This window comes from Ambystoma mexicanum, chromosome 7q, assembly GCF_040938575.1.
Source record: "Ambystoma mexicanum isolate Mex_15411 chromosome 7q, UKY_AmexF1_1, whole genome shotgun sequence".
NCBI classification, from domain to species: Eukaryota; Metazoa; Chordata; class Amphibia; order Caudata; family Ambystomatidae; genus Ambystoma; species Ambystoma mexicanum.
Genome location: NC_090941.1, coordinates 879,221,343 through 879,247,408, shown reverse-complemented (window position 1 = coordinate 879,247,408; position 26,066 = coordinate 879,221,343).

The following is a 26,066-nucleotide window of genomic DNA, read 5'->3' as shown; positions in this document are numbered from 1 at the left end:
GTACATTGCAATCAGGCACAGTGCTCCACACCACCTCCACTCCTTTCACATCAAAGTTCTTTGCAACATGCCTGCATTCAGCGTACTGCTGTAAACCATGCACAAACATATCCCCGAGCACCAACACCCTGACTTTATCCACTTCTGCCATCTTCACCACACACAGTCTCTTTCAACACAAATCCACAACCTCGACATCTGATTGGCTGATCCGTACAGTCTTCTTTCCATGTTGGATTTCCTGGAAAAACCCGGATGTAGCACGCCCTGTCCACGAACAGCCGCGGTGTCTGCGGACGGCGTCCACTTTACTCTCTTTGCCGTTCCCTCATTGCATACAGCTAAGCAATCACACAATACGAATAACGTCCTCAGAACACACCCATTTTGTGAATTTTCAAACATTTCAGGACAATTATCATTTCATTATTCAACATATTAACATTACAAATATTATACTTTCATCTTGTACTCTGCACACAATGCTATCTTTCTCCATTAGTAGCTCAGTATACTCGATAGAATCCCATAATACAATGCTATTTATATCAATGCATCGTTCAAAGCACTAATAACGGTATGATATTTATTGCAATATCCTTGACACTTTTTTCGGAACATTATAATAAAAATCCCTAGTACACAAATTCCATGAAAAGTACATACACATGTGATGTCATCAGTGATTTCATCAAAACCATTTGCGATGTCATCTTTGATGTCCTGGGTGTTAGTCTTAGCAGTGCACGGTGGTGACGCGAGTTATTTTTCATAGCTCACCATAACTTGCTATTTTCAGGGGTCTTTCGGCTGTACTTAGAACCATATCGTCCTTTAAACAAACTTTTTTTAATATCACGCAAACAATATACAAACATTGCGTGCAAAAACCAACTTCTACAGATGGCTTTACACAGAATGTTGCAAAGTAAGAATTTATGCTCGTTCACAGTGAAGGTCAGCTGCTTCCATTTTTTTCTCTGGCCCCGGAGAGGCTCACAAAGCAGACTATAAGGTTGTATTGTGTTTTGACCTTGACAGACAGAGATTGTGATGAAAGACTTCTCTCATCTTCTCTTGAAGTAGTGTTGCTAAAATGTAAGAGAAGATAAGTATGAAATTTCTGAAACGAAACCACTTTTATATATTATATCACTATGCGAAAGATCGTTGGCACACGCGGAGTCGTACTTTGGGACTGCACCACTCGTAGACAATGGAAATTGCAATTGTACTGTAAGTAACCCTTTAGATTATTTTATACCAAATATAATTACAATAGCGTAGCATTAAAGACCGCTCAAGTTGAACTTGTTCGTTGAAAGTGGCATAATGTTTTCTACCGCGCACTATCACCGCCAAATTGATCCCCTGTCGTTTAGAGGGCTCTGAAAAAGGCAGACCACACAGGGTGGGTTAATATAAATAATTTAACCCGTCTATAGGCAGTCAAGGGCTCTACTCGCTGTGCCACTTCACTGTAGCCTGTCAAGTGGCACAGCGAGTACAACGCTCGCTTTGACATCAGTGCACAGCTTGCTAACGCAAGTTCGAATCCAGGCAAGGCCAAACTCAGCCTTTCATCCTTCAGTGGTCGATAAATGAGCATCACACACCGTGGTTAATAATAAGTACTGCTTAGATACCTCACGGTTCTTAGCGCTATATGAATGGGAAAATATTATTATTTTATTACTAACATACTCCGTTGCACTATCTTCGATAGCAAATAGTTTCATGCCCTAATAAATAAAATGATGATTTTTAATGAAGATCGGCTGGTGAGACTAATTTATGTTTTTTAAAACAGGTATGTGGCCCCATTTTGCCTATGTCACGATTTACAGACTCCAGCGGATGGGTTCTTCAACTGCCAGGTGCAGGTCCAAATATGCAACTTCATGACCCTCACCATTTTATGGGACAATCGCCAAGGACCAATATGCCTTTATGCAGTACTAGCGGCTACAAACAACATACCAACCAATAGGGTGGTCTAATGGCTCATTGTTGGAGCAACCTTCCGATTATCAGAGCGACCATTTACTGCTTTTATCATAAACCAACAGCCTATCTACCGCAAAGGAACAACGCGTGGCTCCAAATAAACTTTTGCTGATCGACTGCAGAGACAATAGCAAATCGCTAAATATTCACTAAACATTACATGTGAAATAAATGGACTTTACCAAATGTACAATCCTGCTGTTTACTTTTAAACCACAGTTTCATATTCCGAATTGTGGCGCACTGAGTTGTAAGCTGATCTAACACCCACTGTACCGCAAAGGAACATCGCGTGCCTCAACATGAACTTTTGCGGATCGACAACAAAGACAAATGCAAATTGCTGAATATTCTCTAAACATTTGATGTCATATAAATGTACTTTACAAAATTTAGAATCTTGCTGTTTGCTTTTAAATCACTGTTTCATATTCCGAATTGCGGCGCGCTGTGTTGTGACATGATATGTGTTGTCTTCCGGGTTCTGTCTAAAGTCACTTAGGACTGGAGAGGACTGGGCGCGTTTGATGGCGCGCCCTGTAACGTCACGGAGAGAGGCAGGGAATATGAATGCTTTGATAATATCAGGCTTAGGGGCGGGAGATATGATTTAGTGTCGCAAAAGCAAGTCAGCCAGGTCAATAGCGCCAGTCATAGGATTATCACATAATGTCGGCGCACACCAGCCAGATTTATTGTTTCTTTAGTGGACAAAAAGTCGTTTGACGCCCATAGGAAATTGTACTATTAGTGGACAAAAGGAGTGGTCTTAAAACACTTTCACCCTGACAACGAACAATACAAAAAACGTTCTCAGAACACCCCCATTTTGTGTAATTGCAACCATTTCGGTACACCGCGAGTGTTCTTAGAACACATTCAACTAGACAGATTACAATACGGACAGCGTCCTGAGGACACCCCCAGTTTGTATATTTACGAACAATTAAGTACACCGCAAGTGTTCATATCTCATTTTTACCTTCCTTGTGAACAAAAATGACACATACTCCATCCTCTAAACACCCCACCATTTAGTTTATTTACAAAATGTCAGAACAGCCGTGTTCTCCGCGGACAAATCGAGTGCAACAAAAACATCTAGCACATAAAAAAACAAAACATTGAACCTATCTCATACTCCCCCACCCTCCCCAAACACTCTTACACACCAACACAGGGCACTAAATACAATTTTTTATCCACGTTTCACCGCGCTGTACGCGGTCGACGGCGAATACAAGATGGCGGGCGCCACAGAAAATCTGACGCGCTCCACGCCCCTCGCCGTCCAATCAGCGAACAGGTCACATGTCCGCGGACATGACGCAAGGCCATGGGCCAATCGAGGTGCTGTCCGCGGAGCGAACAGGGAAGTCCGTCCGCGAAGCGAACACAGATATCACTAATTTTTTTGCCTTACATTTTGGTCATTTTAAAAAAAAACTACTGGACGTATTTAAACCAAATTTGCAAAAGCACGCTTTCGGGACCAGGCCACCACTACTGCCGCAAATTTGGTGTAAATCTGTCCAGCAGTTCGGGCTGTAGCCGTGCGCAAAGTTTTTTCCCATTCAGTCTATGGGAAAAAAAAGGTTTTGGGACCCCCCCTATAACTTTTCCCCCCTGGACGAATCCTCACCAAACTTTGCAAATAAATTCAGAGTGGGTCATATACTTTTTTTTGCACAGTTTGGTGAGGATTCGTCCAGGGGGAGCGAAGTTATAAGCCGCCCAAAAAGTGCCCTTCCTATGGAAACTCCAACTTAACCATAACTACTGGCAAAGTATTAAAGGTGCTCACCTTTTAAACCCAGCAATCTGTTGTGAAATATTCCCAGGAAAACTAAATCCCAATAGGTAGCAAGTGCTTGTGGTCTTGTGAGTAAGTGTCTACACTGGGAAAATGACAGCCTGAGTAAATTCCTGGTAGCCAAATACTTGAGAAAGCTTGCCAACCTCAAAAAAAACCAAGGGGTTGCATCCCCCATCTGAATAAAAGTAATTTAATCCACCCACATGTGCCCTTTAATTGTACCCTGAAAAGCAGCTACAATTAGGGGAACATAACAGCACAAGTGGCCAGGAGTGCAAACTCTTTTGCCACATCATGAGCAAATACTCATGACATACTTGCCCTCTCATCATTTCCACCCCTCACCCCCATGTCTGCCTTTCAACAATACACTGCTTTATAAAGATAATTTGAAAGTTACACCTACCATAATGTCACTCAAATATATAAATCCTTATAGAACTATGCTAGGCAAAAAGTGTACAACTGTGCCATTATTCCCCCCACCTTGACTGGGAGACTACACATACCAGAATACAATTCAGCAAAAGGCAAAAAAATGGTCTCTGAGTGCAAAACCTTCAAACCTGACAGTAGCGTGGTTTAAAAATAATAATGGGGATGCTGTGTGTTATGAGATATTTAAAACTAGGAAAACACACAGCATTCGGGACTGTGGACTGTCTCCCATTCATGCAGTAACCAAAACCGATCCTGCTTGGCTTCAAAGCGAGGAATTATCCAGCCGCCTGAGGCCATGCTGCTCTAAGTGGTCTTGTAAGGTGGTGTCATTTATTAGGCCAGGAGACTGGCCCCTTCCTCACTTTGAAGCTAAGCAGGGTCCATCCCAGTTACTGCAGGGATGGGAAGCTCATGGTTGCTGTTAAAACGACCTATTTTTTTAATTATTGACTGGGAGACTACAAATACCAGAATGCAATTCAGCAAAAGGCAAACAATGGTCTCTTAGTCCCCCACCCATGCAGTAACCGGGACTGACCCTGCTTAGTTTCAAAGTGGGACTGACCCTGCTTAGCTTCAAAGCAAGGAAAGGGCTGGCCTGTTTCTCTAAGTGGTCTTGTAAGTTTGGCTCATTTCTCAGGCAGCATGGCCTGAGGAGGCTGGCCCTTTTCTCACTTTGAAGCTAAGCAGGGTCTTATCTGGTTACTGCATGGATCGGAGACCTGGATGGCAAGCGTATCACTGACCATGGTCACTGATTTTTCACCACTGGTGGTGTCACTATTGCTGTAAAAATATCTTTAAAACTAAAGAAAAGAAAACTGTAACCGTGGGTACTGACCAACACATACCCTAGGTTATCCGTAGTCCTTTATAGCTGCAAATATCGGAAAAACATCTGGAAAAAAATGCTTTCCTGCCCCCACGAAGTGCCTCCCTCATCTGTGCCAGTTCCCCCACTCCCCAGATGGCGTCCTCCTCTGCCCTCTCTCTTTCCCCCACAACACATGCTGTTTCTGGGACACAGTTTGCTTTGAGATGCTGACTATTTGCGGCTATAGACGAGGCTAGAGAAAGCTTTGTGTTGCAAATTCAGTCCCAGACTCCCTCAAACTTCCAAATTTCACTTGGTGCCCTCTAGCCACCCCCACCTCTAGCCTGATGGCATTTGCATGTGTTTGACCTGCAAATAGCTTTTTATCTGCGTTTCAAAAACAAGATTCCAGCGTTTTCTTTCATTTCTGAAAACCATGATCCTGCAATGCACCATGGGAGATATAACTATCCATTTTTGAGAAGGGGCACTACTGCATGGAATAACCCCAAACAAAGCATGGATCGGGAGTCAACATTTCATGCCCAAATTGTTTTGGACCTAGTTCAAATCCAACCAAGGTTTTGGGCTGTGCGCTTTGGAAAAAATTGACCTTGTTTTGTCTATGGGAAAATGAAAGGGAAGTAGTACACAACTGAAAAAAAAAACGTGTCTTCGTACTAAAATTCTGATTTTTCAGCGTATCTTTATGAAACTTTGCAGTCCGGGGTAGGGCAGGGTGGTGAGTCCCTTATCACTTTCGAAATGTGGGTCAAATCAGTTACTCGAATCAATATTTATTAACAAGAGAATTTTGAGGGTTTCCTATGGGAGTCCGACTCACCTTAACTATAGGGTGGCTATTGTCGCACTATAATATATATGCACTGACAATCTATGAAAGCTGTGTTTTTGCTAAGCTATGTTTATGCCTTGCTTCCTGTTTCTTGCACGTGTTCAATAAGTATGTAATGTTGATGTCTTTCACTGCACATTTTCATATGATCTATGGAATAAATACAAAGTGCCTGGAGCATAATCCTGAAAGCCTGTGTGTGTTTCATTATTGTGTGTCCTCTTCATTTTGTGATGTGTGGTGAAGTCTACTATATCCACTATAGTCGATATGAAAACTTAGTGCATTTAGTGTAGTGCTAAGCCTCACATGTCTATGAAGCATGTTACCTTGACCTCGAATATTGTAATACTAGTGACACATTAACTATTACTGGTATGCTTTCTAGCACACTCCTTTTGGTTGCCATTATTCCATCTGGAAAATGATGTGAGATGTCTGAATTTAATATATTTTCTTTGCAACACATTTACAAATTATCATATTTATTACAGTGGCATAAAGAATGTTTTGCTTTGCCTTTGAGCAGTATTTGCCACTCGACAAACAAATAATCACAACTTTTGTTAAATGCACAGACTTTTCTGTACACAAGAGTACTTTTTCTAGGCATTCTGTCAGATCTTAAAGGCTTGGTTTGGTCTCTGAGCACTATTAGAGCAGACATGAGAGCACGATTATTTTGCATGCTCACAAAGTGGCTTACCTGGTTAGTTGGTTGCAAACATGGAAAGTAATGTGCACACACAAAAAAAACTATTTCTGCAGTCATAGAAAAATAATTAGCATAAACACAAAGCAGTCAACTGTATTCCTATGAAAAAGGAGAACTTTACACGTACAGAGGGGTTATTTGCTGCCATATGACAATACATTGTCGAAGTGTGACTTTCTTGAAACTGGGAGAGTTATTTTACGAGGTATTGGTGTTATATTAAGCAGATATTAGACATTTTAGATTAATGAGAACATGCCATTATATTTTGGTGGGAGAAGAGTTTTTCTGTTTTAAAAAAAGTCTTTTGATTGCTTTGTGTTTATATTTTTCCCTTTTACTTGCTTTTACTATTATTGTTACTTTTATTTAAATGGTTGTATAAAAAGCATAACTTTGCTGAAATATACAATAAAAGAAAAATGAAAAGGAGAACTCTGGTTTGAGCTTTAAATCACTCATTTAAAACATTTTTCAGCTATAGAAATGCATGTTCATATGTTTTGTGATAGGGAAATCTAATCGGAATACATATTACAGTGCACATTTTCATGGGAGACCAGTGTTGCAGTTTTACTTTCTGCATAAAAACGTTGTAAATGCCTTGTCACCTAAAAATGATCAAAACCAAAAAAAAAAACATTGTCAGTTTTACAGATGTTCCCTAATGGAAGTGTAAAAGGGAGAAATAATACCTAATTACACTCAAGACTGTCAAATCCAGTCACCTCATATAAAACTCCATTGAAAGAGAGGGAAAATGCGTGGGAAAACTGAATCTACTAGAGAAGTGAGGCTATGACTGCAACAGCTGTGAGTTTGGCTGCTGTTGTACAATGGGGAGAGGGAAGGTTTAGCAGGTGTGAACTTTTCATCTCTATGGATTGGAGCAATTAATTCAAATGTTAAGTTCTAACTGCCCACTATGGCCAAAGGGAGAAGGAACGTTTAACGAGGAGAGTTAAAGATGGACCTGGGAATGGGGTAGAAGGGACATAGGGAGGGCCAGTGAGGAAAAATGCACACATGAGTGTTACTCTGGCAAAGTACACATACCACAGAAAATCATGACAGTAAGAGGTTGCCAACATTCAGAGAGGAGAGAAAAGGATGGAAGAACAGCTTAGGTGGTGGTATTGGTAGGGAAAGGGATGTTTGCAAGGTTGTGAGCAGAGGAGTGGGATAAGACATTGAATGAGAATCAATACCAGATAAAACAGGAATACTACTGGCAATGATTTATGTGATAGCTGTGACTGTGAACTCAATTTATTGCCATTTTCCAGAAGGGTTGAGCAGAGGCTTCGCTAGTAAGATGATACGCCTGGGGTGGATGGATGGGTGGATTAAAGTCCATCAGGGGTAGAACGTTCTGGAGTGATAAAAGGGAGGCTCCTACTGGTAACAAAAAGTGAGATATACCATATTGTGTGTGTTATGGGGTCTGCCTGCTGTCTGAGTATTTTCAATTTTCTTTCTGAAGACAAGGAGGGTTTGGGCTCAATGCATCTCTGGAAATAAGAGAGCTATATAATTTACTGGCACATCTATAAAAAGATTGCCTTTGAATCTGGGATTTTTAACTTCGGCATTCAAACTCTAAATTCATTGATGTGAAGAGTCCTACTACCTGTATAAACAATTAATTTGTCTGCAATATTATTTTCATGGTGCCCATTTTAAACTTCATATGGCAGCAAAGCACATTTGACCACACACCTTACTTCTATAGGAATTCAGGATTGAGGTGATGTGATCACATTTTCTGATGCCTGAAATTAAATGTACTGCTGTGTTATGCAGTTTTTAGAGATGCAAGTCTCTTGTTCAGTAGACCGCTGAGAATGGCATTTCCATATCAATGAATGCAAAGAACAATAGCCTGAAACACAGTGCCTAAATTAGACTCAGTGAAGATGCTTTTGTAGTTGCCTAAGGATGCCAACCTGAATTTGGTTTCCCTTTGTTAAAATATGTATGTGTTGGCCTAAGTCCAGTTTGCTGTCCAATACACACCTACTGCAAGATAGCAAAACCCCTGACATTCCTATGTTTTGAGAGAAAACACCCATTGTTGGGCTGTTAGGATTCATGAAGAAGAATAGAAGTGACTGAATGTGTTTAATATTAGTTTGGGATTCAGGCAGTTCACAGACACCCACTTCTCCCAAATATTTGGCACAGTGCCAAGCATTTGGTCTACAGTTATCTTGAGATATTATCTACATACAGATGTAGGGTTATACCAGTGTTGCTGATTAGGACTCTTACTGGATCAATATAGATGTTAAATAGTCTCGAGGGAGACTGTATGGAATTGTTGCCTGTACACATTTAGAGGATGCTATTTTTGCTATTTGCACTTAGTTTTTCAGGAAAGATGGGAGTAATTTCTGGACTCACCCCTCTATTTCCATAACGTATCACATTGTGTTGAGGGGTGCTTAATGGTCCACAGTGAAGAACTCTGTAGTTAGATCAAGAAGCATAATTAAGCATGCTTCTCCTTTATGAAAGATGTAGTTTTTTTATTTTTTTTATTTTATTGTATATGGTTTACAAGAAACCTTTACAAAAAAAAGACTTTAAGAAGAAAAAAGACATTCATTACATTTAAATTTCAATTATACTAACAAACATTAAAACATAGATCCAATTTCCAGTTTAAAATTTCCAGAGAATAGGGGACATATTTAAATTTAGATTTGAAAGGTTCAGTGCAGAGTACAGTGCAGCATTAAAGAATATACCGACATAAAATGTTTAAAATTTTCAAAGTTCTAAAAAAGAAATTTTTATAAAAACAGGCATAATCATAACAGGCATAATCATAAAAACGGGGCATATAAATCTAAAGCTTTGATAAAACCAGCCACAGAAAGTCTATCCTTAATATTTGAAATAGAGAGACACTGTGACCAGATCAGATTGTCCGCCCCCATTTGCCCCATTACATTAAAACGACCTAAATATTTGTCCATTAAAGATGTCAAAGCAGTACAGTCTAAAAAGAGATGCCGAACAGTTTCAGTCACCCCCAGAGTTTTGCAAAAACGACAGATAGGATCTACATCAGAAAACTGCTTCCTTTTATGTAAAACTTCTCGAGTCGGAAGGAGATTCCATCTGAGTTTAATGAGAAGGGAGCGATAATATCTGTTGGGAAATTGATTCAGAATAAAAGACAGCAGGCCTCTTTTCTTATGGTAAAATTGTAAATCTCTCAGGGAGGGATACAAATGTAATTTATCAATAGTATTACTCCAGTCATGACTGAAAAGACACTCCTTGACCTTGTTGGGATTCGTTAGTAGGGTGTCCCTATCAGACGAAATATCCAACAAGGTCTTGTCACAGAGATCACTAAAAGCGTTAAGATATATATTCTGGACTAAAGGTCCCTGAGAAGAAATCATATGGCCCACATCAGCATAGAGGGTATCAGGTTTAGGAGAAAGCAAAGGTTAAAAAAGTGAAAGAACCCTCCAGAGAATCCTGGCTCGGAATGAGACTAACCCTCGTTCATACCTAATAGCCGCTGTTGGAATGGAATTTGGCAGTTTTAGAATTTCCCTCCAATAGATACCCTCAAGAGAGTCCCAGAAAATCAAAAGTGCTGATTAGTGGAGTTCCATTCCATACAGAAGCTTTGGAGTAACCTTACCCTTAAATAAATCTACTACAGGCTTAAGAGAGAACATGTCATATTTATTGTCTAGTCTAAGGGATTGGGAGATGAGTGGGAGCAATTTGTGTCTAAGAAATCGTCTAAGTTCGATCGCCGAGGGTTGGGCCAGAATCAAATAACCAAGATAGACGATTTTATTTGCTCTAATTATATTTTCACCACCTAATTTCCATACTTTTTTATTCCCCGTTCTCCCCTTTGAAAAGACCATAGTACGGGTTTTGCTCGGGTTAATCTTAAACCCATTAAGAGTGGTGTATTCTTCAAATTTGCAGATGAGCCTCTGCAGGCCCACTTTAGTTTGATCGAAAAGAAGAAAATCATCGGCATAAGCCAGCCATGAGAGCCTCAAATCCCCTAATTTAGCACTCACCATGCCTGCATTTCTCAGATAGTCATCAACATCAGCCATATAGAGGATAAAGAGACAGGGAGCTAACGAGCAGCCCTGTCTCACCCCAATACGTGTCCTTATTCTTCTGGAGAGGGTTCCTGCCAAGTCAAGCCTGATATGGACCCCAGAGTTTTCATACATAGCCATGATAAGAGTTAAAAGCCCGTCCGGAATACCCCATTTGGTTAATTTTTCCCATAGTCTTGACCTGATAACCAGGTCAAAAGCATTTGACAGGTCGATAGATGCAACGTAAAGAGAACCATCAAATTTACCCCAAGTAGAAGTCTGCAGGGCGCTGAGAATAAGACCATTGAGATTAGTTGAGTGGCCTGGCCTAAAGCCTGTTTGTTGTTTGGGGAGAATATGATTTTCCCTGATCCAAACATTAAGATGGGAGAGCAACAAAGAGGCAAAAAGCGTACAATCCGCATCAATAAGCGAAATAGGCCTATAATCTTTGACCTCGTTACGCAAGCCTCTTTTAAAGATTGGAACAATATGAGCAGTTTGCCAACTAATGGGTACCTTCCCAGAATTAACAACATCTTGAAAGAGCAAAGAAAGAAGGTTAGCCCAGAGATCTGGCTCAGCTTTAAATGTATTGTTAGTGAGGCCATTAGGCCCCGCAGCCCTAGATTTCTTGGCTTTGGAGATGAGTCCTAGTACTGTCTCGGAATCAGTAGAAGTATCTACCGGTTCTAAAGACCTTCCCACAAGGGGAAGACCTTGAACAATCGGATTAGGAAGGGGACCAACCGATTCCTCTTGGACTTTCTCCTCCATTGGTACCATAGTAAGTTTGGTATGAGGAATAGTTGTCGAAATCATAGAAGGATGACTACAAAAATCCAAAGCCGAGCCTTGAGGGAACGTAGGAGCCGGGCGCTTAACTAAAACTACCTCTTGTATACTTGGCGTGGTCGCGGTGAGCCCTTCATGTACAATATGGGCTTCAGACAGAAGTTGATTAGGAGGGATTGGGTCAGGACCGTGTGTGGACAAAAGTGGATGTTCTTCCTTAATAATTTTAACTAACTCTTCAAATCTGTCAAGGCCCTCTAACCTAGAATAGATTTCCGATAAGAGGAGAGAGTGAGCTCTAACCTCAGACCATATATTATCATACAAACTCACAAAGGAACTCAAAACCATATTCAGAGCCGAGATAGTAGGTTGAGAAAGTTTAATTCTTTCATCTGCCTCTTTAAGAGTATGATGTAAGATAGATTTGCTGCCCTGATCCTTTTTTGAGTCTGGCAGTAGACCCCTTTCTTTCAACCAATTTTGTTTGTCTGTGTATTCATCAATAAAATTGATGAGATCAGAAGGAGAGCCTGTAAAGGAATCGTCACAAATTTGCTGGGTGACATTGTTTGTATTATTACCATTGGGGCCAAAGTGACTATCAGCAATTGCCTTGCCTGCACATTCTATAATGCTGATGTCGTCAATATCCTGAGCTAAAGGGTCTTCAATCTCCAATTTCTTAACTACACCGACTAGATTAGTATGATCTAATGGAGACACTGTTGGAAGTGAGTATAGAGATTTAACAAGGGTACTAGATGTAGTCCTCTTTCCAAAGAAGTGTGAAATATTTTTTCCTTGAATTGGTTTCCCTTCGGTACCCAGATTGGATTTTGTTTTAAGGGTGGGATTTTGGGTTTTGTTAAATGGAGTTTTGAACAAAATAGGTATAGACTTCCCTGTAGGAGTGTATGGAGTTCCAGCCACATTAGTAGACAGATTAACATGAATAGTCAAAGTATGATTAATGCCCCTAGCTGCGGAATTAACCTCTGGCGAAGGTTCAGTGGGAAGAGAAACAATGTTCCCATTGACCATCACCATTGGTAATGCAGAGGCATTAGCTACAGAGTCAGCCGCCATAACAGATAATTTAGGCGTCCTGGGATGAGGGTAGGCAGGTGTTGAAAGAACAATATTAACCATGTTGTTGTTAGAGTAATCCAAATGGCCCTTATCCTTTTGAAGAGTAGCACCTTCTGCAAGATTAGAGGCTAAGGTGGCTGCTAGACGTTCTTCCTGTGTATCTTTCGAGATATCATGAGTTCCAGTAAAGATACAGCTATTACAAGCTGTATTGCATGGAATAATACCCATAGCATTGAGTACCTCAGACCTATCGCTGTCATGAATTTGAGCCTGGGCCAGGGTTTTGAGAAGTAAAGGGTTATATGGGGCATCTACTGGAACATGATGTAAATTCCCCAGTATACCCGGGGAGGGAGCATCTAACCGAGTAGTAACTGATGAAACAGAGGGTAAATTACCAAGAGCAGATGGAGTCGAAGCTAGTGAGGCCTCCATAGCTGTTTTACTTCGCAGTCCCTTACGTGTCATTCAGAGAGAACCAAGACCCAGGAGAGAAATACAGGGGACTTAAGAAAATAACAATACTGGGTTAAGCTAAAAGTAGACCTGAGTTACAATGATTAATTTTTCCTTAAAATACACAAAACAACGTACACAACAGTCGATAAAATTACAAGCACTGCGATCTAAAAATATTGCACAAAAAAAAAAAACAGAGGCGACCTCAGGCAAAAATAACAATTGTCCCCAAAACACTCTTGGATTAAAAATACAAAAAGGAAATGGATCTCTATGCAACCCCCCCAAAAAATAATAAAAACAGATGTATTATGAACTAGAATTGATAATGTTGTTAGTCAGTATATAATGGAAATATATTGATTTTAGGAATAGCCACAATGGTCGAAAGAAAGAAGAACGCTCAGTCTCAGGGTAGGGAACGCCCGACAGCTTGTGGAGCTGCCAGAGTCCGACTCTCCACCCCAAACCCTTAGAGCTGAAAAGATGCTTGAGAGTAAATAATGCAGCACAAGACCCAGGTTCAAGTTACTCACAGGTCACAGCCAAACAGCACAACAACGGCTCCAGCCCTTACTGCCTCCAGGGCTTAACGCCGCAAGGGTGATTGGGTCAGCACTTTGTACTCCCCGATGGTCACGTGATGAGTCACGTGACAAAAGCAATCTCCGCCTCCTCCAGGGAGCGTTTCCACCTTTCTACCAGCAAGAGCTAGAGACCGCTCGCAGTGCTGGCGGAAGAAATGCAGCTGCCGGCTGATAACACGTGGGTGAGCCAAAGCGTTCCTTCCACACACAATTCACAAAAGATGTACAGTGTAATACTGCTGTTTACTAAGTGGGTTATTTTTGTGATGAGTTGGTTGATCTGGATAGCAATGCACCGATCTATGGTCTTTCCAAGACATGGGTGGCTAGGCATCGGGTGGAAAGTACTTAGATCTTGCAGTTCAGATGTGGATTTTCTAAGCATCACAATAACCTGGACAGTTTTGAGGCTTTCTGGCAAGATACATTATATTGTGCTTCATTGATTCCTTAACCAAAGTTGCTGGTATTGTACAGAAACTTGGTTAGTAAACAATGCTTCTCCCTCTGTTCGGTTTAGTTTTCTGTATTAACAATCTATTTCTTATAGACCAAGATGTGTTTCTCAATTGATTACTTTTTTAAGGTCTGTTATAATGACCTAATGTGTGCGTTTCTGTATATAGCACACCAGTGCTTTGTCGTACTCCACAATGTCATCATATTGGTTATAAAAGGTGTTCCATGTACCTATTGGGTTTTAGTGTGTTTATCTGATTTTACAGTGTATATACGTATAGCCGTGCCATTTTGTTCTCAATGGCATTGCCATCTTATTGATTTTTTTCTGTGAAAAATTCTGACAATTCTAGGCAACTTTCATGTGCTTGGTGTATTTGTGAGGGTGGTTTTGGATCAAATGCAATCTTATCACCTCAAATTGTTTATTGTGCCAATTATTGGCAATCTAGATGTGGACATTGAAGTAGGAATTCTTGACTTGGTTAAGTTGTTCTTCTATTTCTTTGATTGCTATGTATACGTTGAAGTGTAGTACTGGGAAGGGAGATTGTCATCTCTGCTTTAAGGAAGGTAGAGTGATTTCATTTAGGATTTCAATCATGGTGCTAGTTTCCTGATAAGTAATTGTGAGGGAGTTGACATCAATGGAATATTTATTTGGGGAAAAGGTGAGTAAGAAACAATGACAAAAAACAGTACATATACAATCATGTTCCTACTAGGCCTTGTGGCATTTGGGCGTTCAAGTGCATTGAAGAGAAGTGCAGGAAATAGGGGAATGGGGCAAGGGAGCATGGAATGGGCAAGTGCAGATTGGGGCCAGGGAGGGAAGTGCCAAGGGGTGCCAGGGGGAGAGGCCACTGACTAAGTGCTATGGCAGAGGAAACCCAAGGGTGGGATGCACAGCAGCTAGGCAGGGGCCCGCAAGGGCAGTGCTGAGTGGGCCCACAGGGGCAGTTCTGAGGGGGGTGCTGGTATTGACTCGGTAGAGGGCCTGGTAACATGTGGGATACATGAAGGGCCAGGCCACCAATCTCAGCGGCAGTGGGGTGATTAGCAGGGAAGGGGAAGAGAGAGAGAGGTGGAGAGGAGCAGAGTTTTGAGGAGTTTCTGGAACTTAAGGAGGTTCAGCTCAAGTTTTAGAGGGGCAGGGAGGATGTACCAAAGAGAGGCACCAGCTGAAGAGAAAGACCTGCCCCCCCACTTGGAAAAGCGTTTGACAAGCAAAGAGTTGGAATTAGAAGAGTGGAGGGCTCTAGCAGGGGAGTAATTATGGAGAGAAAGTTAGAGATAGCGTGGTCCTAGGCCCAATGCCCCAGAAGGCCTTGTGGATGATGCAGAGGGTCTTGAATTTGATCCTTGTCGAGAGATTTAGGGCTGTAGAGGTATGGTCCCTGGGCTTGAGGCCAAGGATAAGTCTTGCAACCCTATTCTGGATTAGCTGAAGGGGGTGTAGAGAGGAACTTGGGGGGTTTGAGGAAGAGGTTGTTGCAGTAGTCAAGCCTAGAGAGGACCAGAGCTCTGGAGATGTTGAGCTTTTGGGGAAAGGTGAGGAAAAGGAGAATGCCTTTAAGGAGGTCAAGCTGGAAGTAGGACTTCCTGGCAAGGTCCAAGATGTGAGGGGTGAAGGAGAGAGAGGAGTCAAAGAGGACCCCAAGTTTTTGGGCCTCAAAAGATGGTGAGGGTAGAGGGCCCAGGTAGGGCAGCCAGAGGGTAGGTGTGGAGGCCGGGGAGCCAAGGGAATGCCTTGTCCCGCATAGCTATGTCATTGCTCAAATCCATTATATCAGCAGACATGATCCATTCCAGATTGTATCACGCTTTCCTTCATGTGCAGTTAAAACACCATGCTTAGTTCTAAATATGCTATATTAGAACATCATAACCAGTTTCTATTATGACAAGTTAAGACAATATCAGTATTCAGTGTGCTAAGAAAGCAAATTATTTTAAGGTTTCATTATGCTAAATTAGGCATCCTTGGCAAATAGATACACATTGCTCAAATGCATTATGTCCCATTAGTACATGGTGGCCAGTTTCAATTATTCCCTGTTAGAGTTTCATGACAAAATATGCCCTTCATTTAATGTCTTCAGTACTAAAGAATCTCCTAGCTGTACATTCTCTTAAAGAGCTTCAAAAGGTTCATCACATATGTTTATTGTCTCTAAGTGCCCTGAATTACCTGAATGCGGTTTAATAGTAGTATGAGAGAATGAGAGACTACTGTGTGGGTGAGGGATGTAGAACATAGTAGATGAAAAGCAGTCATCAATTAAATATAGTGTGACTTGCTTAAATAGTTTCAAATCAGTCTTATCAGTTAATGACTAGACCCTTAAACACATCAGTTCTTCCATTCTCTTGGGTTTTTGTGGTTAAGAAATATGTTTTAAACATTAGGAATGGAACAAATGTAAGTACATGGTACGATCACTACAAAAGCATCGCAGGGTTGATGCAACAGCAGTTATGATTCCTCTGGGACAATGCATATGCTACTAGATTTGCAGGAGAACCTTCAAGTCAAACACCCAACAGAAAGGTCTCTTTCTTTTCCTTCACGTTTCAGGTGACAAGCTCTTTAAGGCCAAATGGCAAGAAGTTTGAGAAGTGAGCAGATGTTTCAAGGCCCTTCTTCTCCTGTCCCTCCCAGAAATAGTTTACTTATCCAATGGGATCCTTCCTCCAAGTGTTCCAGGCGGCCCTCTCATAGCAAAGCCTGAGCTGGGTTATTTCTCTATCTAAAAAATACGTATTCTAATAACACTCACTGTTACCCTAAAGACATTTGTCACAAATTGCATATTTTACCCATAATTTGAACAGATCTAACTCCAAGTCAAGCCACATAGGCCTGAAGCTTTCTAATTCACTCTGACAGGACTTAAGGAGCAAACGTAGAGATGCATCTCACATATGCACATTCAGAACTATTGACACATTCTCCTTTTAAGGACAATTGGAAATATGTCGAACATTATTTGAACCTTTCAGATTGCATGATAGCATTAAACGGTTTTCTCTGCAAGCCTCAAATGTGATGTGTGTTCTAGAAGAACAACACAAATGGCTAGTTTCTGTAACTTGTCCTGTTTACAAATCGTTTGTCAAAGCAAATGCTCCATGCCCTGTCACAATGAGCGCATGTAGCAATTTTATCTGTTTTTCTCTCATACATTGGAAATACAGTACAGTGAGTGCAGTAATTCATAGAGGCTGCATACACAATGTAAGAGAAATACATTTACATTTCTCACACTTAGCATGGCTTTGTAAATTATGAAGTAGTGTTAAATGATTTTTCCTTCTGACAATATGAAACTAGAAAACTAGGAAATCCACCATAATGGAATGTGAAGTCACGCCAAGTGCAATATGTTGCACCAGAAGTTAAAGTAAGCAGATGCTGATGGGTTGTAATTGTAACAGCGATTTGTACATGTCTGCATCCAAAGATGTTTATGTAAACAAAAAGACAGGCATGTATGTTAATGTACATTCAAACTAACACCACTTAAATGCTTTATTGAGACACCCTGAAGAATTAAAAAGCAGTGAAATAATTGTTGGTTGCAGAGAGGCCTCAATACAAGATTGCCGATTAAAAATAAGAATTACTGGCTGCCGGTGCTACCGTATCCGCGTGGCACTGCTGCCGGAATCAACAGTTGATTCTGAGTCAGCGTGAATGCGCATTCGGACATGCTGGAAATGGTAGCACTGGCATGCTGGTAACACCATCAAACAGCCCCAAAACCCCCCATACCGGCATCCCCGCTGACGCCATACAGCATGTGTGGTACACCCATAACACCCAAAATGGAAAACACCACTACCCCAGACAACAGGCATTGCACACAGCATGTACACACAATGCACATGCACCCACACAGCCTCCCTGACACATGCATGTGTGCACCATGCCATGGCCATCACCATGTACATGACAACATACATACATCTGAAATCACTAGTACTTATGTCTGTCTGATGAATCCACACCCATCAGTGATGCCCTGCCTTTCTGACCCACACAGGCACATCATTTGGCAATGAGGCCGAACAGCCGACCATTTTGCGGAACACCAGGCTACCCCGTCCAGCCAGGACTCCAGTGCATCCGGTAGCAGATGGGAGTGGGCAACTACTCCAGCCGCCCAGCCACCACCCTGACAAGATGCACCTGTTGTCCAGCCACCCCAACCATCAACTATATGTCCATGTACAACGGTACTTTTAGCATTTAAATGGTATGCATTTGGGATTTAGTGGTAGTAACGGTATGCAGTCTTTATTACGAATCCTTCATATAGACATGCTCTTATATCGTAACCCATATGATGAAGAACATATTGATGAAATATGGGTGTGTGGGTTAAAGGGTTAAATATGTGCATTAAGGAGGCTAATTAGGGGTGAGAAACAGTGATTCAGGAGACGCTGACACCTTAAAATCATATGTTAGTGGTAGTTAAGTATTTTCTCAATTGTGAAGTTTTGGTCAAAAAACATTCCATTGAAAGGTGTTGCTTATGAAGACATGACACGGGTACAGGCAGTGTACATGTCAAATGTGTGTCTATACACACATTCTTTTGGGGTGGCAGCTTCTGGATTCTCTGGCTGAGCTTCATGAGTTGTGGTTTTCCTTAACTGTGTTTTTGCTTGTCATTGTCACTATGGTGTGGTGCATTTTGGTACATGTGGTTTTGGTTTATTGCTGGACTGAATAGATGTAGTTCAGTATGCACTGTATATTTTACATACACAGAGACACGGCTGTCAAGGTCTTGCACTCTGGCATGCTACTACTGTGTTGCACCTTCAGTTACACCTACACACTTGCACATTTCATGCCCTCACAACGCTGAGCAGGGTCATGTCCCATTCAATGTGTGAGGTTTATTATTGTGACAATTGCTGGTAATGATGTTCCTTGCTCTTATTCCTCATCTACCTTTGCCTTTTAATGACCTATTCGGCCTCTGTGCACTTTCACAGAGATTTGCTAATTGTATCAGGAAATTGCAGTCAGAGTTATGATTGATTAATGCATGCATTGTGCACATCCATTGGTCATGTGTGTCATAGTGGGCCATATTTTAACACTCCACATGGCTTTGTAGTTAGACTCACCCAGCAGCCAGGTATGCTATGCTGTTCCCTGCCCCATCCCAATTCAACACTCCACTTGGTCCTGCAGTTCCACTCACCGAGCAGCCAGGTATGCTATGCTGTTCACTGCCCCCTGCAATTCAACACTCCACATGGCCTTGTAGTTAGACTCACCAAGCAGCCAAGTGTGCTATGCTGTTCACTGCACGCCCCCCAAATTCAACACTCCACATGGCCTTGTAGTTATACTCATCCAACAGCCAGGTATGATGTCCAGCGTGTCGTGCCATATACCGGGGCAGCGTGGAGCTCCGCAGCACCATGGAGTCATGTGTACAGCCAGAGAATTCTGCACACCAATGTGTGATGAGGTGGTGGGCATCACAAACCATCTGTACATTGAGGTAATGGTACAGCTTCCTGTTGAGGGACACTACCTCCACAGCATGCCTGACCACCAGCTCCACATGTATGCAGTCCACCGCACCCATTACATTAGACATGCCTGCAAGTGAATGGAATGCTATTTTTGTGGCATTCACCTCCTCAGCAGTCCATGGTAAGCTGACGTGGTCCCCTACGTTGGACAGGAGTATATCTAACACCTGGAAGAGCACACAGGAGAAATAGGGTTGGGAGATACCATGCAGCTGCCCCACTGTGTGCTGGTATGTGCCTCTGGCAAGAAAGTGTAGCACAGACACTACCTTCAGCAAGGGTGGAAGAGGTGGCTCTCCAGCTATTATTGAGGCTGAGCAGGTCATCATGTATCAGGTCCACTATAGTGGTGATGATGTCCCTGTTTAGCAGTTACTCGGTGTGGATCTGAGCAGGGGTGAGGTTGAATGGGGTGGCCCTTAGGCGAGAGATTGGTTACTGCCTGTAGGGTAAAAGCTGCTACACATTGGGGATTTGCTGGGCCATGATGGCCCTCCTCCTCGTGTGCCTCCGCTGCATACCCCACATCACTGCCTCTTCAATCAGTACCTCTGCAGGCATGTCCTCCAGCTCCAGTGCTGCTACAGCTAATGCTAGCATTGTGGTTCTGGAAGGGGTGTGGGGTGTGGGAGTGGTTCTTTTGTGCTGTGACACAGCCCATTGGGTCCACCTGTGCTGATTTTGAGCACCTGTGGCATGTTTCTACACACCAGAATTCACTTAATGCTTGATCCGCGATGCCAGTGTTTCCGACATCGTTTTTACATTGTTACCTTCATGTCCTTGCTGGTGGTTGCGTGTCAAGTGTCAAGTGTTCTGGCGAGGACCTTGGCCTCGCCGTTGATCAGGGATATCGAGCGGTAGGAGGCACATTCCTCCGGGGGTTTTCCAGGCTTGTGTATGACTACTATGCATGCCTTCCTGAGGTCTGGGGGCAGTGCTCCTAGCTCTCTGCATAGGAACATGCGGTGCATGTGGGTAGATAGTGTGCCACCAAGGCATTTCCACGTTTCCATTGGGAACCCATTGGCACCCAGAGTTTTACCAGACTGGAGCTGTGCCAGCGCCTCTTGCACCTCGGTGGTGGTGATGTCAGCATTCAGGAGATCTGATTGGTGCTGTGGGAGTATCGGAATCTCGATTCGGTCAAAGTAGCGTGAGGGTTCAACTGGAAGGTTCTCAGTGGGTGGGGTGTAGAGATTTTTGTAGTAGTCGGCGAATGCCTCGACAATGTCAGAGTCTTCTGTCAGCAGAGTGCCATCTGGAGATCTAATGGCCGTACGTGTCCCCTGCTTTGTTCGCGTCTCTCTAACCAGGCCAGAGTCTTGTTAGCTTTGTCGCCCTGTTCATATATTTGGCTTCCGACTAATTGGTGGGCAGTTTGTGCATTATCTAGAGATAGGTTGCCAAGGGCGTCTTGCGCCGTGAACATCTCCTCTTTTGCTTCTTGGGTGCCGTTTACTAGGACTTGCCGTTCACACTCCAGGACTTGTGCTTCTGCTTCTCTGACCTTCTGAACTTGACGTTGTTGATGGGCGGAAACCGCTGAGATAGCTTCCCCCCGGAGGACCGTCTTGTACGCCTCCCAAATGAAGATCGGGCAGTCCACAGAGCCTTCATTGAGTTCGAAATATCCTGTTGTCTTTTTTTCAAACTCCTCAGCGATTTCAGAGAGGCGGAGATGGTATGCGTTTAGGCGCCAGTTACGGTCTGGGTGGCGGCAGGAGTTTTTAATGGTTAGGAGGAGCAGAGAGTGGTCCGAAATTCCTCTTGCAAGGAATTCAGCGTCGAGAAGCCTGTGATTTATGTTGCGGGGGATAAAGGTATAATCGATCCTGGAGAACGATTTGTGGATGCCCGAATAGAAGGAAAAGCCAGCCTCGTTGTTATGAAGCGAACGCCATGTGTCTGTCAGTCCCAAGGCCTCGGCGAACACGGCGAGCAGTGTGGAGGTGGGGCGGGTTCCAGATCTCCTATAGGATCTATCGACTGCGATGTCCATTACTTCATTAAAGTCCCCCCCAATCACCCAAGTATCAGCCTCTTCTTCCAGGAGCAAGCTCTGTAGTTCGGAGAGTAGTTCTTTCGCCAGCGTGGAGGGGGCATAGATTGCTGCCAGGCCCCATTTCTCATCCCAGATATCAGCTAGCAACAATACATATCAGCCTCTGGGGTCGGTCCTGATCTTCCTTACCTGGAGGGGAACTCGTTTGTGAATGAGTATCATTGTGCCCCTGGCACCTTTCGTGAATCCGGCATGGTAGGTATGCGAATAATTGGATCTTTTGAAAAAGTTCTTGTTTGTGCCTATCAAGTGCGTTTCATTTAGGAGGGCAATGTCTGGTGAGTGTCGGTTTAGGTACTGGAGCACCAATCTTCGCTTTATGCTGGAGCCGAGGCCATTGACGTTCCAGGACAGTATGGGTACCTTGTTGGAATTCAATCTATCTGCGTGAGTCGTCTTGTTGGGACATCTGGAAGGATCAGTGGCAATTGTGCTTTTTCTGGGGACGTATGGCAGTTTCCTTCCAAGGGAGACATCCGAGGGTTGCCTCGCATTGAGGTGCCTGCTGACTGGTTGATAATGGCGTCCACGTTCCTGGCCAAAGACAGTGTTTGGTTTCCTTGCCTACGTTTGTCGGCTTCAAGCCTTCTTGTCCCATGGTTCCTTAGGTCCCCAAAACGCCCCCCACCCTGAACTTCTCCCCCAACTGGGAGCACCTGTCGCCCAAACATTAAACTTATAACTTGGTAAACTTCCTCGGGATTACCCTGACTGCGATAACGCCCGCACTGCATTCGGAGCGGCGGCCGATAGGTGAGCGCTTCCATGTTAATTCGTTGCAGATTAGTCCCCCCCACTGCGTGGGCCTTACCCCTTTTCCGTGGGGGTCCCCGTCAGGTCGTTGTCTGCATTGGTGGAGATCGAGGGGGCGAGAGCCGCTTGGGCCGGGGCCTCTGTGTGGATGGGCCCGGTGGTGTGCGCCTCGTTCTGGAATCCGTGAGAACTTGGGTTTTCAGCCAGTCCCATGCTTCTTTGGGAGTGTAAAATAGATGAGTGGTGCCCTCATAGTGGACTTTGAGCGATGCCGGGAAAAATAAAGCATATTTGATAGAAAGCGACTGAAGTTTCTTCTTGACCGAGTCAAAAGATTGGCGGGCCTTTTGGACTTCCTTAGTGTAGTCGGGGTAGAACCCGACCCTATAGCCGTTCTATGTAATCGGGCCGGAGGTCCTTTCCATTTGTAGGATCGCATCTCGATCACGGTAGTTCAGCAGGCGTGCGATTATCGTTCTAGGTGGGGCACCCGGGGTAGGTGGGCCGGTGGGGACTCTGTGCGCCCTTTCTATGGAGAAGAATTTGGATAGTTTTTTGGGGGCGAAGACATGTGTTAGCCAATCCTCCAGGAACAGTTCAATGCTGGGGCCTTCCTCCTTCTCCGGTATTCCGAGGATCCTGATGTTATTGCGCCGCGCTCTCCCTTCGCTGTCCTCAGCACGGTATTCCAGTTGGGCAATTTTTTGGGTGATCGCGGCAAGTTGTTGCTCCAAGCATTGCACTGTGTCTTCTGTGTCCGATACTCTCTGTTCCGCCTCACCTACCCTGGCCGATAGATTGCAGAGGTCTTGGCGTAGGGACACCTCAGTGGATATGCCACCTATTTTAAGTTCCAGCGATGTCCTCGATTCCCCAATCACACTCATGAGGTCTGTCAAGGAAATTGGGGGGTCCTGAGGCTCGTCGCCGGCCCCTTCGTCTTCTGGGGCTGAGGTCCGCAGCATGGAGGGGCCTCCATGGTGTAGAGGTCCATTTTGCTTTGCAGTGTTTGTCGCTTAGTCTTTTCCTTCCCCATGTCGCGGTTGATCAGCCCCGTGCAGTGTGGGCACAGCCGCTTCAAGTGTTCACCCAAGGGGTGGATGTAGGGTTTGTAAAAGGGCTAGCCAAGCGGGTGTGCCCAAGCAGCGCAGGGGCCCGTCGTGTGTCCGTGTGCTGGCTGCACCTTAATATAGTTTGTTGGCGGCGTATCTCCGGTCCACGGGGGAGCGTAGCCCCCGGTTCTCCTTGTCCTGCTGCAGCTCGACCCCGGTGTCTCTGTCCTGCTGATTGGGGAGAAGGGGGGAAAAAGACAGGCAGCTTAGGCCCGAGCCGCAGGTAGTCAGTTGTGTGGGCTTTCGAGCTGCAGAGCTTCACCCGCTCACCTCGTCGATGGGCCAGGAGAAGCGCCTTGAGGATTCGCCCACTGCCAGTGTCGGGTCGACAGAGGAGATCGCCGTGGGTCTCCAGCGGTATCTGTAGGGCGCCGGTTCTTGGAGTCGGGTTGTCTCTGTGGGCCTTCTTAAGGAGGGTTCCCCGTGCACGCCGTGTCGTGGAGGGGGCGGGTGCTGTGCAGGGCCTCAACGGCTGCGCCTCATCCGTCTGCCGACTTTGGGGAGGATCTCGCGTCTCCTACTCCGATTTTCTACGGGATTGCAGGCACTGGTTCTCTACTGCATCCTCTACCCCCGGGGCGCGGCCGGGGTGGAAATAGCACACTTTAACGGGAGTTCTTGCAGGATAATTGTAACGGCCGCCGGGAGCCGAGGCAGTTAGGTCCGCATGCGTCGGCCGCGCATGCGCAGTCTCGAGGAGATTGTTTTAACAGGATTTAAACATATTGCTGCTTGGGTAGAGCAGGTGACTGTGAATTTCCAGAAATAGGATAATGTCATGGTCATGAATACAAATGATAAAAATGCCCAGCTGAGATGATCCACTTCCACATCTCTACCCCAGAATTGTTGGATGCTGTTACTGACAGGAGGTTTTACTCTGCCCACTTCAGTAGAACCCATGCCAATGTCCTTGGGGATCAGAATTTCGTGCCACTGTATAGACTCTGTAATATCTTTGCCACCATATTTTCTGGCTTGATGATTACAGCTCTACTCTTGATGTGAGATGCAAAGACAATGAAATATGTCAACACCTTACTTAAAATCGAGCAATGCATGGGTTCCAGGGGAGACCAGTGATCCTGGCCAAAGTAATAATCCAGAGTGATGCTCCATCATAGTAAGCTGGAATCCATCATACAGACAAGAGAATCCCCAGGAAAGATGCTCATCAACTGGCACATTCTCCTTCTTTGAGAGACAGGCATGTGTATTATATAGACAGGTCCCATAAATGGAGATCAACAATCTAGAAGATCCATGACAAGTGGCTTCTGGAAAAATCATGAACAAGGAAGAAAGAAAATACTTATTTACATTCCCCCCATACCTAGAGACGTTTGTTTGATGGGCCCTCTGCCCATGGGGGTAGATTTTAACGAGGTGTCTGAAGTTCTAACATGCTCTGGTGAGAAGGAAGCACCCTTCCCAGATAGGTATCACAATTGTCCTTAGTAAATGATAGATGTTGGGATGCTTTTAGAATGGATTTTCTTGACAATGACCAATAGGCCAAAGTGATGAATAAGTAGAATGGCATCATGTATTTCCAGAACACCCTGTTTACAAGAAGATGATAGACGAACCAATCATCCAGGCATAGGGGTACCTCTACCATTGTGGAATTCAGGATAGCTATCAGTGATACCATCGTGTTCATTAATACTCTCAGAGCTGATTTCAAGCCAAAGAACAACCTTTGTCTTATATGGTAAGCCATAGTACATGCCTTGGTAAAATGGCAATACAATAGTAAGCATCTTACATATGCATTGGCATCAAAAATCCCTCTTGTCTGATCGAAGAAATGAAGTGATCTACATGCTTCAGGTCTATAACGGGTACTCTGATTACAAAGGATGTTTTCTCCTATGTTATTTGTCGTCCATGATCAAGAATTAAATAATAACCAGCAATAGTTGAGCACCTACCATATCTTATATATTCCCCCTACTGTTTATGATGTCTCCTACAGCCTTGGAAATTATTTGATACCAGGGAATGCTGGAGTGTCATTTCCTCTGCGCTGATTTCGGGATTTTAATTTGTTTTGTTCCGACAACTCTGCTGCCCTGCTTCATCAATGTGGAGTATCACAGAGGTAAGTGGCATTCCCCTTCTCAAAGCCCTTATCCAATTGAAGCTGGAGGAAGTGAAGAGGGGGTCCAAGCATCCAAACGCTGTGCCACAACCTCAAAATTTACAAGCAGTAAATGTACTCAGCACTCAGTGGCATGGGGCCAGACAGTTAAGGTGTTATGCCGGCTGCTGACTGAATGATCCATTCTCAGTACTGAGAACAACAAATGGACAAGATTAGAATGCTAGTCCTTCCAATCAATTGTACAGAGTTCTGTATATACCATGCATGTACTATAAAATACATGCTTTCCACTGAGAAAAGACAACCAGATTGGCCAAAAAGGGTCCCGACTA